General features: G+C 50.3%; 1 pseudogene; it reads right to left on the minus strand.

The window, feature by feature from the left end:
• The window catches only part of LOC135529995 (formin-2-like), a 158,647-nt pseudogene that overhangs the window by 11,513 nt on the left and 131,767 nt on the right, over positions 1-15,367 (minus strand).

Genomic DNA, 15,367 nt, shown 5'->3' on the forward strand with positions numbered 1-15,367 from the left:
CTATTAGAGTGCGGTACAGGGGTCAGAAGTGTCACCTATTAGAGTGCGGTACAGGGGTCAGAAGTGTCACCTATTAGAGTGCGGTACAGGGGTCAGAAGTGTCACCTATTAGAGTGCGGTACAGGGGTCAGAAGTGTCACCTATTAGAGTGCAGTACAGGGGTCAGAAGTGTCACCTATTAGAGTGCAGTACAGGGGTCAGAAGTGTTACCTATTAGAGGGCAGTACAGGGGTCAGAAGTGTCACCTATTAGAGTGCAGTACAGGGGTCAGAAGTGTCACCTATTAGAGTGCAGTACAGGGGTCAGAAGTGTCACCTATTAGAGTGCAGTACAGGGGTCAGAAGTGTCACCTATTAGAGTGCAGTACAGGGGTCAGAAGTGTCACCTATTAGAGTGCAGTACAGGGGTCAGAAGTGTCACCTATTAGAGTGCAGTACAGGGGTCAGAAGTGTCACCTATTAGAGTGCAGTACAGGGGTCAGAAGTGTCACCTATTAGAGTGCAGTACAGGGGTCAGAAGTGTCACCCATTAGAGTGCAGTACAGGGGTCAGAAGTGTCACCTATCAGAGTGCAGTACAGGGGTCAGAAGTGTCACCTATTAGAGTGCAGTACAGGGTCAGAAGTGTTACCTATTAGAGTGCAGTACAGGGGTCAGAAGTGTCACCTATTAGAGTGCAGTACAGGGGTCAGAAGTGTTACCTATCAGAATGCAGTACAGGGGTCAGAAGTGTCACCTATTAGAGTGCAGTACAGGGGTCAGAAGTGTCACCTATTAGAGTGCAGTACAGGGGTCAGAAGTGTCACCTATTAGAGTGCAGTACAGGGTCAGAAGTGTTACCTATTAGAGTGCGGTACAGGGGTCAGAAGTGTTACCTATTAGAATGCAGTACAGGGGTCAGAAGTGTTACCTATTAGAATGCAGTACAGGGGTCAGAAGTGTCACCTATTAGAGTGCAGTACAGGGGTCAGAAGTGTTACCTATTAGAATGCATAATAGGGGTCAAAGTGCCCTCTGTAATTGTGGGAAAACAAACTGTTAATTTGCCTGAACAAACCTTGCAACCCAATGGGAACAAGATGATGATGTGACTCCTGATGTTTTCTTTACAAACCACTTCCCTCCTCTCCTCCAGGTTAATGCCCTGAAAACATGACCAACATCTGTACGTCTCTCACAGGGCACCGCAGTGTCACACACACACACACACACACACACTCTTGTACTGCGGAGCAATGCAGGGACATTCTCTATGCATTCAGAGTAACCTGAAACTAGACATTTTCGTACCAGATCCAGACAGAGAACTAGACCAGATCCAGACAGAAACTAGACATTATCGTACAGATCCAGACAGAGAAACTAGACATTATCGTACCAGATCCAGACAGAGAAACTAGACATTATCGTACCAGATCCAGACAGAGAAACTAGACATTATCATACCAGATCCAGACAGAGAGAAAACTAGACATTATCGTACCAGATCCAGACAGAGAGAAAACTAGACATTATCCTACCAGATCCAGACAGAGAAACTAGACATTATCGTACCAGCTCCAGACAGAGAGAAACTAGACATTATCGTACCAGATCCAGACAGAGAGAAAACTAGACATTATCATACCAGATCCAGACAGAGAAACTAGACCAGATCCAGACAGAAACCAGACATTATCGTACCAGATCCAGACAGAACCTCGACATTATCGTACCAGATCCAGACAGGGAGAAACTAGACATTATCGTACTAGATCCAGACAGAGAGAAACTAGACATTATCGTACCAGCTCCAGCCAGAGAAAAACTAGACATCATCGTACCAGCTCCAGACAGAGAGACGTCATCGTACCAGCTCCAGACAGAGACTAGACATCATCGTACCAGATCCAGACAGAGAGAAACTAGACATTATCGTACCAGCTCCAGACAGAGACATCATCGTACCAGCTCCAGACAGAGAGACATCATCGTACCAGCTCCAGACAGAGACGTCATCGTACCAGCTCCAGACAGAGAGCCGTCATCGTACCAGCTCCAGACAGAGACGTCATCGTACCAGCTCCAGACAGAGAGACGTCATCGTACCAGCTCCAGACAGAGAGACGTCATCGTACCAGCTCCAGACAGAGACTAGACGTCATCGTACCAGCTCCAGACAGAGACTAGACGTCATCGTACCAGCTCCAGACAGAGACTAGACATCATCGTACCAGCTCCAGACAGAGACTAGACATCATCGTACCAGCTCCAGACAGAGAGACATCATCGTACCAGCTCCAGACAGAGACTAGACGTCATCGTACCAGCTCCAGACAGAGACTAGACATCATCGTACCAGCTCCAGACAGAGACTAGACATCATCGTACCAGCTCCAGACAGAGAGACATCATCGTACCAGCTCCAGACAGAGAGACATCATCGTACCAGCTCCAGACAGAGAGACATCATCGTACCAGCTCCAGACAGAGACATCATCGTACCAGCTCCAGACAGAGACGACATCGTACCAGCTCCAGACAGAGACGTCATCGTACCAGCGCCAGACAGAGACGACATCGTACCAGCTCCAGACAGAGACGTCATCGTACCAGCTCCAGACAGAGACTAGATATCATCGTACCAGCTCCAGACAGAGACTAGACATCATCGTACCAGCTCCAGACAGAGACTAGACATTATCGTACCAGCTCCAGACAGAGAGACATCATCGTACCAGCTCCAGACAGAGAGACATCATCGTACCAGCTCCAGACAGAGACATCATCGTACCAGCTCCAGACAGAGAGACATTATCGTACCAGCTCCAGACAGAGACTAGACATCATCGTACCAGCTCCAGACAGAGACTAGACATCATCGTACCAGCTCCAGACAGAGAGACATCATCGTACCAGCTCCAGACAGAGACGTCATCGTACCAGCTCCAGACAGAGACGTCATCGTACCAGCTCCAGACAGAGACGTCATCGTACCAGCTCCAGACAGAGACTAGACATCATCGTACCAGCTCCAGACAGAGAGACATCATCGTACCAGCTCCAGACAGAGACATCATCGTACCAGCTCCAGACAGAGAGACGTCATCGTACCAGCTCCAGACAGAGAGCCGTCATCGTACCAGCTCCAGACAGAGAGACGTCATCGTACCAGCTCCAGACAGAGAGACATCATCGTACCAGCTCCAGACAGAGACATCATCGTACCAGCTCCAGACAGAGAGACATCATCGTACCAGCTCCAGACAGAGAGACATCATCGTACCAGCTCCAGACAGAGACATCATCGTACCAGCTCCAGACAGAGACATCATCGTACCAGCTCCAGACAGAGAGACATTATCGTACCAGCTCCAGACAGAGACGTCATCGTACCAGCTCCAGACAGAGACTAGACATCATCGTACCAGCTCCAAACAGAGACTAGACATTATCGTACCAGCTCCAGACAGAGAGACATCGTACCAGCTCCAGACAGAGACGTCATCGTACCAGCTCCAGACAGAGACTAGACATCATCGTACCAGCTCCAGACAGAGAGACATTATCGTACCAGCTCCAGACAGAGACATCATCGTACCAGCTCCAGACAGAGACATTATCGTACCAGCTCCAGACAGAGAGACGTCATCGTACCAGCTCCAGACAGAGACTAGACATCATCGTACCAGCTCCAGACAGAGAGACATCATCGTACCAGCTCCAGACAGAGACATCATCGTACCAGCTCCAGACAGAGACATCATCGTACCAGCTCCAGACAGAGACATCATCGTACCAGCTCCAGACAGAGACATCATCGTACCAGCTCCAGACAGAGAGACATCATCGTACCAGCTCCAGACAGAGAGACATCATCGTACCAGCTCCAGACAGAGACATCATCGTACCAGCTCCAGACAGAGAGACATTATCGTACCAGCTCCAGACAGAAAGACATCATCGTACCAGCTCCAGACAGAGACTAGACATCATCGTACCAGCTCCAGACAGAGAGACATCATCGTACCAGCTCCAGACAGAGACGTCATCGTACCAGCTCCAGACAGAGACGTCATCGTACCAGCTCCAGACAGAGACGTCATCGTACCAGCTCCAGACAGAGACGTCATCGTACCAGCTCCAGACAGAGACGTCATCGTACCAGCTCCAGACAGAGACATCATCGTACCAGCTCCAGACAGAGAGACATCATCGTACCAGCTCCAGACAGAGACATCATCGTACCAGCTCCAGACAGAGAGCCGTCATCGTACCAGCTCCAGACAGAGAGCCGTCATCGTACCAGCTCCAGACAGAGAGCCGTCATCGTACCAGCTCCAGACAGAGAGACGTCATCGTACCAGCTCCAGACAGAGAGACGTCATCGTACCAGCTCCAGACAGAGAGACGTCATCGTACCAGCTCCAGACAGAGACTAGACATCATCGTAACAGCTCCAGACAGAGAGACATCATCGTACCAGCTCCAGACAGAGAGACATCATCGTACCAGCTCCAGACAGAGACTAGACATCATCGTACCAGCTCCAGACAGAGACTAGACATCATCGTACCAGCTCCAGACAGAGACTAGACGTCATCGTACCAGCTCCAGACAGAGACTAGACATCATCGTACCAGCTCCAGACAGAGACTAGACATCATCGTACCAGCTCCAGACAGAGAGACATCATCGTACCAGCTCCAGACAGAGAGACATCATCGTACCAGCTCCAGACAGAGACATCATCGTACCAGCTCCAGACAGAGACATCATCGTACCAGCTCCAGACAGAGACATCATCGTACCAGCTCCAGACAGAGACATCATCGTACCAGCTCCAGACAGAGACGTCATCGTACCAGCTCCAGACAGAGACTAGACATCATCGTACCAGCTCCAGACAGAGACTAGACATCATCGTACCAGCTCCAGACAGAGAGACATCATCGTACCAGCTCCAGACAGAGAGACATCATCGTACCAGCTCCAGACAGAGAGACATTATCGTACCAGCTCCAGACAGAGAGACATTATCGTACCAGCTCCAGACAGAGAGACATCATCGTACCAGCTCCAGACAGAGACTAGACATCATCGTACCAGCTCCAGACAGAGACTAGACATCATCGTACCAGCTCCAGACAGAGAGACATCATCGTACCAGCTCCAGACAGAGACATCATCGTACCAGCTCCAGACAGAGACGTCATCGTACCAGCTCCAGACAGAGACGTCATCGTACCAGCTCCAGACAGAGACTAGACATCATCGTACCAGCTCCAGACAGAGAGACATCGTACCAGCTCCAGACAGAGACATCATCGTACCAGCTCCAGACAGAGAGACATTATCGTACCAGCTCCAGACAGAGACATCATCGTACCAGCTCCAGACAGAGAGACATTATCGTACCAGCTTCTGACAGAGAGACGTCATCGTACCAGCTCCAGACAGAGACTAGACATCATCGTACCAGCTCCAGACAGAGAGACATCATCGTACCAGCTCCAGACAGAGACATCATCGTACCAGCTCCAGACAGAGACATCATCGTACCAGCTCCAGACAGAGACTAGACATCATCGTACCAGCTCCAGACAGAGACTAGACATCATCGTACCAGCTCCAGACAGAGACTAGACATTATCGTACCAGCTCCAGACAGAGACATCATCGTACCAGCTCCAGACAGAGACATCATCGTACCAGCTCCAGACAGAGACATCATCGTACCAGCTCCAGACAGAGACATCATCGTACCAGCTCCAGACAGAGACTAGACATCATCGTACCAGCTCCAGACAGAGACTAGACATCATCGTACCAGCTCCAGACAGAGACTAGACATTATCGTACCAGCTCCAGACAGAGACTAGACATCATCGTACCAGCTCCAGACAGAGAGACATCATCGTACCAGCTCCAGACAGAGACATCATCGTACCAGCTCCAGACAGAGAGACGTCATCGTACCAGCTCCAGACAGAGACGTCATCGTACCAGCTCCAGACAGAGAGACATCATCGTACCAGCTCCAGACAGAGAGACATTATCGTACCAGCTCCAGACAGAGAGACATTATCGTACCAGCTCCAGACAGAGAGACATCATCGTACCAGCTCCAGACAGAGACGTCATCGTACCAGCTCCAGACAGAGAGACATTATCGTACCAGCTCCAGACAGAGACATCATCGTACCAGCTCCAGACAGAGACGTCATCGTACCAGCTCCAGACAGACATTATCGTACCAGCTCCAGACAGAGACATTATCGTACCAGCTCCAGACAGAGAGACTAGACATCATCGTACCAGCTCCAGACAGAGAAAAGCAAGCTGTGTGTTGATGTGTGTGATCCCTGGTCCTTTAGTGGTTGGGGGTTTGTAATGTATAACAAACAGTAACCCTCATCTCTTCCCCGGGGTCTGGGGCTCATTTCTACTTCGTTGACTCTGTATTATCAGGAAACCTCATCGAACAACGAAGCTAACCGGACCAGTCTCGTCTATGTCCCAAACGGCACCCTACTCCCTAAGGACACTTGGTCAAAAGTAGTGCACAATATAGGGAATAGGGTGCCATTTGGGACAAAGGCTTCGTAGTCTTTTTAATATGGCGGATGAATACATATTCACTGATGTGGTTCAGTGACAGGTTTGCCTGCTTTTTGAATCGATTTTAATGGAGACAGATATGATCTGATATTAAACATATGGGGAAGGTTATGGGAGATCACGATTCAACCATGGGTGTAACAACAGTGATGGAATACTAATGGAAGAGAATACGAGACACACACCGAGACCACTGCAAAAGGAATACTGTCTGTTAGACCACTGACTAAAATAAAACAATTCCTCCTAATACTGTCTGTTAGACCACTGACTAATATAAAACAATACCTCCTGTCTGTTAGACCACTGACTAATATAAAACAATTCCTCCTAATACTATCTGTTAGACCACTGACTAAAATAAAACAATACCTCCTAGTACTGTCTGTTAGACCACTGACTAAAATAAAACAATACCTCCTGTCTGTTAGACCACTGACTAATATAAAACAATTCCTCCTAATACTATCTGTTAGACCACTGACTAAAATAAAACAATACCTCCTGTCTGTTAGACCACTGACTAATATAAAACAATTCCTCCTGTCTGTTAGACCACTGACTAATATAAAAACAATACCTCCTGTCTGATAGACCACTGACTAATATAAAACAATTCCTCCTAATACTGTCTGTTAGACCACTGACTAAAATAAAACAATACCTCCTGTCTGTTAGACCACTGACTAATATAAAACAATACCTCCTGTCTGTTAGACCACTGACTAAAATAAAACAATACCTCCTAATACTGTCTGTTAGACCACTGACTAAAATAAAACGATACCTCCTAATAATGTCTGTTAGACCACTGACTAATATAAAACAATACCTCCTGTCTGTTAGATCACTGACTAATGTAAAACAATTCCTCCTAATACTGTCTGTTAGACCACTGACTAAAATAAAACAATACCTCCTAATACTGTCTGTTAGACCACTGACTAAAATAAAATGATACCTCCTGTCTAATATAAAACAATTCCTCCTAATAATGTCTGTTAGACCACTGACTAATATAAAACAATACCTCCTGTCTGTTAGACCACTGACTAATGTAAAACAATACCTCCTAATACTGTCTGTTAGACCACTGTCTAAAATAAAACAATACCTCCTGTCTGTTAGACCACTGTCTAAAATAAAACAATACCTCCTGTCTGTTAGACCACTGACTAATATAAAACAATACCTCCTGTCTGCTAGACCACTGACTAATATAAAACAATACCTCCTGGCTGCTAGACCACTGACTAATATAAAACAATTCCTCCTAATAATGTCTGTTAGACCACTGACTAATATAAAACAATGCCTCCTGTCTGTTAGACCACTGACTAATTTAAAACAATTCCTCCTAGTAATGTCTGTTAGACCACTGACTAATATAAAACAATACCTCCTGTCGGTTAGACCACTGACTAATATAAAACAATACCTCCTAATACTGTCTGTTAGACCACTGACTAAAATAAAACAATGCCTCCTGTCTGTTAGACCACTGACTAATATAAAACAATTCCTCCTAATAATGTCTGTTAGACCACTGACTAATATAAAACAATGCCTCCTGTCTGTTAGACCACTGACTAATTTAAAACAATTCCTCCTAGTAATGTCTGTTAGACCACTGACTAATATAAAACAATACCTCCTGTCGGTTAGACCACTGACTAATATAAAACAATACCTCCTAATACTGTCTGTTAGACCACTGTCTAAAATAAAACAATACCTCCTGTCTGTTAGACCACTGACTAATATAAAACAATACCTCCTGTCTGTTAGACCACTGACTAATATAAAACAATGCCTCCTGTCTGTTAGACCACTAACTAATATAAAACAATTCCTCCTAATACTGTCTGTTAGACCACTGACTAATATAAAACAATTCCTCCTAATACTGTCTGTTAGACCACAGACTAAATTAAAACAATTCCTCCTAATACTGTCTCTGTTAGACCACAGACTAATATAAAACAATTCCTCCTAATACTGTCTCTGTTAGATGACTAATGTAAAACAATTCCTCCTAATACTGTCTGTTAGACCACTGACTAATATAAAACAATATCTCCTAATACTGTCTGTTAGACCACTGACTAATATAAAACAATTCCTCCTAATACTGTCTCTGTTAGACCACAGACTAATATAAAACAATTCCTCCTAATACTGTCTGTTAGACCACAGACTAATATAAAACAATTCCTCCTAATACTGTCTGTTAGACCACAGACTAAATTAAAACAATTCCTCCTAATACTGTCTCTGTTAGACCACAGACTAATATAAAACAATTCCTCCTAATACTGTCTCTGTTAGATGACTAATGTAAAACAATTCCTCCTAATACTGTCTGTTAGACCACTGACTAATATAAAACAATTCCTCCTAATACTGTCTGTTAGACCACAGACTAAATTAAAACAATTCCTCCTAATACTGTCTCTGTTAGACCACAGACTAATATAAAACAATTCCTCCTAATACTGTCTCTGTTAGATGACTAATGTAAAACAATTCCTCCTAATACTGTCTGTTAGACCACTGACTAATATAAAACAATATCTCCTAATACTGTCTGTTAGACCACTGACTAATATAAAACAATTCCTCCTAATACTGTCTCTGTTAGACCACAGACTAATATAAAACAATTCCTCCTAATACTGTCTGTTAGACCACAGACTAATATAAAACAATTCCTCCTAATACTGTCTGTTAGACCACAGACTAAATTAAAACAATTCCTCCTAATACTGTCTCTGTTAGACCACAGACTAATATAAAACAATTCCTCCTAATACTGTCTCTGTTAGATGACTAATGTAAAACAATTCCTCCTAATACTGTCTGTTAGACCACTGACTAATATAAAACAATATCTCCTAATACTGTATGTTAGACCACTGACTAATATAAAACAATACCTCCTGTCTGTCAGACCACTGACTAATATAAAACAATTCCTCCTAATACTGTCTGTTAGACCACTGACTAATATAAAACAATTCCTCCTAATACTGTCTCTGTTAGATGACTAATATAAAACAATTCCTCCTAATACTGTCTGTCTGTTAGACCACTGATTAATATAAAACAATTCCTCCTAATACTGTTCCTAAGATCGCTGGAAAAGCATGTGTGGTAACTTAAAGCTGCAATGTGTTACTTTATGGGCGACCCAAACATATTCACAAAGATGTGTATGTTATAGATCTGTCGTTCTCATTGAAAACAAGTCTAAGAAGCGGGTAGATCTGCTCTATTTCTATGCTTCCCATTAAAGATTTATTTTTTTGCGTCCCGACTTTCGGTTTTGTAACACCAGCTTCAAACAGCTGAAAATACAATATTTTTGCTATGAAAAATATATTTAATTCACAGTGGTTTAGATGGAGATGGTAGAATGACTCTCTACACTAAAGACCTAGCTGGTAGAAAGGTCAGCAGTGATGACAGAGTAGAGTAGAGTAGAGTAGGCGCCCTGTAACGGCCTGTCAAGCCCTATAACGGCCTGTCAAGCCCTATAACGGCCTGTCAAGCCCTATAACGGCCTGTCAAGCCCTATAACGGCCTGTCAAGCCCTATAACGGCCTGTCAAGCCCTATAACGGCCTGTCAAGCCCTATAACGGCCAATAAAGGCCTATAATGCCCTATAAAGCCTATAACGCCCATAAAGCCCTGGGGAAAACACATTTATCTAACATTCCTTCTTTAAAAACGGAGAAGAACATCATGTATCCAACGAGTCAATCCTGATGCATTTCTGACTCCTGGAAAGTAACCAACCGGTCTCAATGAGTTTCAGTGAGACAAAGCACAGTCTTCAATTCTAACTAACCTGTACATAATAAACTCATGATCTAATTTAAAACATCTGGTTGTTTAAAAAAAAAAACACAGGACTGGTTGGTACCTTTCCTGTAGGATCATCTTGTTCTCCTTCTTCCACAGGTCTTTAAAGTCAGAGGAGAAGTCGTGCCACACGGAGAAGAAGGTGTTGGGGAAACCTCCTTCTCTCCCATCTTAGCCTTCACCTGGTAGAACACCGTCAACTCCAGGAACCTGCAACCGTTATGGAACAACCAACCAGACGGAGGGGTAACGAAACAAAGATAAAATGTGTTTTACAACTGTAGGAATGTGGAAATAAATACTTTACACTGTTTCATGTTTCATGTGAGGTATTGATTAAATAGGGTTTCCCAAAATATAGAGCTTTACTAGCTAAAAACTACTTTATTACAAACTGTCAAACTATGCTGCTATATTGGATGACAACACTGTTTGCTTCAACTCAGAAGAAAACACACACACATAAAAAAAAGAAAGTAATTTCTACCCACTGGGCATAGACATCAACTCAACATCTATTCCACGTTGGTTCCACGTCATTTCAATGATTCAACAACGTTGATTCAACCATTGCCCAATGGGTATAGAACTCGTAAATGTATTTTAAAGTGGTAGGTACAGATGTTATGACTGCATTGAAACGGTTCCTTACAACTTGTGAGTGTCACTGAGCTGTGTCTCCTGGACCTCCAGGTCAGATTTAGCTGCAAGACAGAAAACATGAAAGACAACAGTGGTTATTGTAAGTAGGATCGCTCGTTTCTCAGTAGTTGACAGGTCTCAGAACAGCCTCGTCTCTCAGTCAGGGCAGTAGTTGGTTATTAGTTGACAGGTCTCAGAACAGCCTCGTCTCTCAGTCAGGGCAGTAGTTGGTTATTAGTTGACAGGTCTCAGAACAGCCTCGTCTCTCAGTCAGGGCAGTAGTTGGTTATTAGTTGACAGGTCTCAGAACAGCCTCGTCTCTCAATGGGGGTACTAGTTGACAGAATGCCAAGAGTGTGCAAAGTTGTCAAGGCAAAGGGTGGCTACTTTAAATAATCTAAAATATATTTTGATTTTTTAACACTTTTTTGGTTACTACATGATTCCATATGTGTTATTTCATAGTTATTCAGTATTATTCTACAATGAAGAAAATCATAAAAATAAACTAAGTTCCTTGAATGACTTGGTCTGTCCAAACTTTTGACTGGTACTGTACAGTAAACAATAAGATCTCTGTGGACCCTCACTAAACCATCCTATTGGCCTCCCGGTCAGGGAGACAGCCTCGGCCTCCCGGTCAGAGAGACGGCCTCGGCCCCCGGTCAGAGAGACGGCCTCGGCCCCCGGTCAGGGAGACGGCCTCGGCCCCCGGTCAGGAGACGGCCTCGGCCTCCCGGTCAGGGAGACGGCCTCGGCCTCCCAGTCAGAGAGACGGCCTCGGCCTCCCAGTCAGGGAGACGGCCTCGGCCTCCCAGTCAGGGAGACGGCCTCGGCCTCCCAGTCAGGGAGACGGCCTCGGCCTCCCAGTCAGGAGACGGCCCCGGCCTCCCAGTCAGGGAGACGGCCCCGGCCTCCCAGTCAGGGAGACGGCCCCGGCCTCCCAGTCAGGGAGACGGCCCCGGCCTCCCAGTCAGGGAGACGGCCCCGGCCTCCCAGTCAGGGAGACGGCCCCGGCCTCCCAGTCAGGAGACGGCCCCGGCCTCCCAGTCAGGGAGACGGCCCCGGCCTCCCAGTCAGGGAGACGGCCCCGGCCTCCCAGTCAGGAGACGGCCCCGGCCTCCCAGTCAGGGAGACGGCCCCGGCTTCCCAGTCAGGGAGACGGCCCCGGCCTCCCAGTCAGGGAGACGGCCCCTGCCTCCCAGTCAGGGAGACAGCCCCCGGCCTCCCAGTCAGGGAGACAGCCCCGGCCTCCCAGTCAGGGAGACAGCCCCGGCCTCCCAGTCAGGGAGACAGCCCCGGCCTCCCAGTCAGGGAGACAGCCCCGGCCTCCCAGTCAGGGAGACAGCCCCGGCCTCCCAGTCAGGGAGACAGCCTCCCAGTCAGGGAGACAGCCTCCCAGTCAGGGAGACGGCCTCCCAGTCAGGGAGACGGCCTCCCAGTCAGGGAGACGGCCTCCCAGTCAGGGAGACGGCCTCCCAGTCAGGGAGACGGCCTCCCAGTCAGGGAGACGGCCTCCCAGTCAGGGAGACGGCCTCCCAGTCAGGGAGACGGCCTCCCAGTCAGGGAGACGGCCTCCCAGTCAGGGAGACGGCCTCCCAGTCAGGGAGACAGCCTCCCAGTCAGGGAGACAGCCTCCCAGTCAGGGGAGACGGCCTCCCAGTCAGGGAGACGGCCTCCCAGTCAGGGAGACGGCCTCCCAGTCAGGGAGACGGCCTCCCAGTCAGGGAGACGGCCTCGGCCTCCCAGTCAGGGAGACGGCCTCGGCCTCCCAGTCAGGAGACGGCCCCGGCCTCCCAGTCAGAGAGACGGCCCCGGCCTCCCAGTCAGAGAGACGGCCCCGGCCTCCCAGTCAGAGAGACGGCCCCGGCCTCCCAGTCAGAGAGACGGCCCCGGCCTCCCAGTCAGGGAGACGGCCCCGGCCTCCCAGTCAGGGAGACAGCCCCGGCCTCCCAGTCAGGGAGACAGCCCCGGCCTCCCAGTCAGGGAGACAGCCCCGGCCTCCCAGTCAGGGAGACAGCCCCGGCCTCCCAGTCAGGGAGACAGCCCCGGCCTCCCAGTCAGGGAGACAGCCCCGGCCTCCCAGTCAGGGAGACAGCCCCGGCCTCCCAGTCAGGGAGACAGCCCCGGCCTCCCAGTCAGGGAGACAGCCTCGGCCTCCCAGTCAGGGAGACAGCCTCCCAGTCAGGGAGACAGCCTCCCAGTCAGGGAGACAGCCTCCCAGTCAGGGAGACAGCCTCCCAGTCAGGGAGACAGCCTCCCAGTCAGGGAGACAGCCTCCCAGTCAGGGAGACAGCCTCCCAGTCAGGGAGACAGCCTCGGCCTCCCAGTCAGAGAGACAGCCTCGGCCTCCCAGTCAGGGAGACAGCCTCGGCCTCCCAGTCAGGGAGACAGCCTCGGCCTCCCAGTCAGAGAGACAGCCTCCCAGTCAGAGAGACAGCCTCGGCCTCCCAGTCAGGGAGACAGCCTCGGCCTCCCAGTCAGGGAGACAGCCTCGGCCTCCCAGTCAGGGAGACAGCCTCGGCCTCCCAGTCAGAGAGACAGCCTCCCAGTCAGAGAGACAGCCTCCCAGTCAGAGAGACAGCCTCCCAGTCAGAGAGACAGCCTCGGCCTCCCAGTCAGAGAGACAGCCTCCCAGTCAGGGAGACAGCCTCGGCCTCCCAGTCAGAGAGACAGCCTCCCAGTCAGAGAGACAGCCTCCCAGTCAGAGAGACAGCCTCCCAGTCAGAGAGACAGCCTCCCAGTCAGAGAGACAGCCTCGGCCTCCCAGTCAGAGAGACAGCCTCGGCCTCCCAGTCAGAGAGACGGCCTCCCAGTCAGGGAGACGGCCTCCCAGTCAGGGAGACGGCCTCCCAGTCAGGGAGACGGCCTCCCAGTCAGGGAGACGGCCTCCCAGTCAGGGAGACGGCCTCCCAGTCAGGGAGACGGCCTCCCAGTCAGGGAGACGGCCTCCCAGTCAGGGAGACGGCCTCCCAGTCAGGAGACGGCCTCCCAGTCAGGGAGACGGCCTCCCAGTCAGGGAGACGGCCTCCCAGTCAGGGAGACGGCCTCCCAGTCAGGGAGACGGCCTCCCAGTCAGGGAGACAGCCTCGGCCTCCCAGTCAGGGAGACAGCCTCGGCCTCCCAGTCAGGGAGACAGCCTCGGCCTCCCAGTCAGGGAGACAGCCTCGGCCTCCCAGTCAGGGAGACAGCCTCGGCCTCCCAGTCAGGGAGACAGCCTCGGCTTCCCAGTCAGGGAGACAGCCTCGGCCTCCCAGTCAGGGAGACAGCCTCGGCCTCCCAGTCAGGGAGACAGCCCCGGCCTCCCAGTCAGAGAGACAGCCCCGGCCCCCCAGTCAGGGAGACAGCCTCGGCCCCCCAGTCAGGGAGACAGCCTCGGCCCCCAGTCAGGGAGACAGCCTCGGCCTCCCAGTCAGGGAGACAGCCCCGGCCTCCCAGTCAGAGAGACAGCCCCGGCCCCCAGTCAGGGAGACAGCCTCGGCCCCCCAGTCAGGGAGACAGCCTCCCAGTCAGAGAGACAGCCCCGGCCTCCCAGTCAGGGAGACAGCCTCGGCCTCCCAGTCAGGGAGACAGCCTCGGCCTCCCAGTCAGGGAGACAGCCTCCCAGTCAGGGAGACAGCCTCGGCCCCCCAGTCAGAGAGACAGCCTCGGCCTCCCAGTCAGAGAGACAGCCTCGGCCTCCCAGTCAGAGAGACAGCCTCGGCCTCCCAGTCAGGGAGACAGCCTCCCAGTCAGAGAGACAGCCCCGGCCTCCCAGTCAGGGAGACAGCCTCGGCCTCCCAGTCAGGGAGACAGCCTCGGCCCCCCAGTCAGAGAGACAGCCTCGGCCTCCCAGTCAGGGAGACAGCCTCCCAGTCAGGGAGACAGCCTCCCAGTCAGGGAGACAGCCTCGGCCTCCCAGTCAGGGAGACAGCCTCGGCCTCCCAGTCAGAGAGACAGCCTCCCAGTCAGAGAGACAGCCTCGGCCTCCCAGTCAGGGAGACAGCCTCGGCCTCCCAGTCAGGGAGACAGCCTCGGCCTCCCAGTCAGGGAGACAGCCTCGGCCTCCCAGTCAGAGACAGCCTCCCAGTCAGGGAGACAGCCTCGGCCTCCCAGTCAGAGAGACAGCCTCCCAGTCAGAGAGACAGCCTCCCAGTCAGAGAGACAGCCTCCCAGTCAGAGAGACAGCCTCGGCCTCCCAGTCAGAGAGACGGCCTCCCAGTCAGGGAGACGGCCTCCCAGTCAGGGAGACGGCCTCCCAGTCAGGGAGACGGCCTCCCAGT

The sequence above is a fragment of the Oncorhynchus masou genome, unplaced genomic scaffold (genome assembly GCF_036934945.1).
Source record: "Oncorhynchus masou masou isolate Uvic2021 unplaced genomic scaffold, UVic_Omas_1.1 unplaced_scaffold_1230, whole genome shotgun sequence".
NCBI lineage: Eukaryota > Metazoa > Chordata > Actinopteri > Salmoniformes > Salmonidae > Oncorhynchus > Oncorhynchus masou.